Source organism: Nuphar pumila, chromosome 13 (genome assembly GCF_984573655.1).
Source record: "Nuphar pumila chromosome 13, dmNupPumi1.hap1.1, whole genome shotgun sequence".
NCBI classification, from domain to species: domain Eukaryota; kingdom Viridiplantae; phylum Streptophyta; class Magnoliopsida; order Nymphaeales; family Nymphaeaceae; genus Nuphar; species Nuphar pumila.
This window is the reverse complement of record NC_143261.1, coordinates 60,514,335-60,514,870: the sequence shown is the minus strand read 5'-3', so window position 1 is coordinate 60,514,870 and position 536 is coordinate 60,514,335. Positions and strand designations below refer to the sequence as shown.

The 536-nt window shown below is 43.3% G+C and overlaps 1 non-coding gene across 1 annotated transcript; it reads right to left on the bottom strand.

Annotated features, from left to right (window-relative positions):
* Positions 1–219: 219 nt before the first annotated feature.
* On the bottom strand, positions 220–322 carry LOC149818504 (small nucleolar RNA R71). Its single transcript, XR_016427483.1, has one exon. It is a non-coding gene; the product is annotated as a small nucleolar RNA R71 (small nucleolar RNA).
* Positions 323–536: the final 214 nt, after the last annotated feature.

The following is a 536-nucleotide window of genomic DNA, read 5'->3' as shown; positions in this document are numbered from 1 at the left end:
ATCCCTACCGACATTTAGATGAATTCCTCGAAATCTGTTCTACTGTTAAGATACAGAATTTTGATGATGATGCTTTAAGGTTGACTCTATTCCCCTTTTCATTGAAGGACAAAGCGAAGTATTGGCTAAAATCCTTAGATTCTATAGAAATAGAGTCATGGGATCAATTGCAACAGGAGTTTCTTCGGAAATATTTTCCCATTGGTTGTACGAACCAATATCGTAGAGCCATCACTAGCTTTTCAGAGCTAGATGGTGAGCGCTTTCATGAGACCTGGGAGAGAATGAAGGATCTCCTCAGGAAATGTCCGCATCATCAGGTGCCGAAATGGCAACTGGTGCAGAGCTTCTACGATGGATTGTCTGACAAGAATCGTCAGATGATCGACTCTTCATGTGGAGGGACATTCATGCTGAAGAGCGAGGACGAAGCATGGAGGCTATTTGATACATTGGCCGAGAATTCACTCCACCATGCTTCGAGCTCTCATTCGGATAGAGCCACACCCAACATTTAGAAGAAAGCTGGTGTTCTT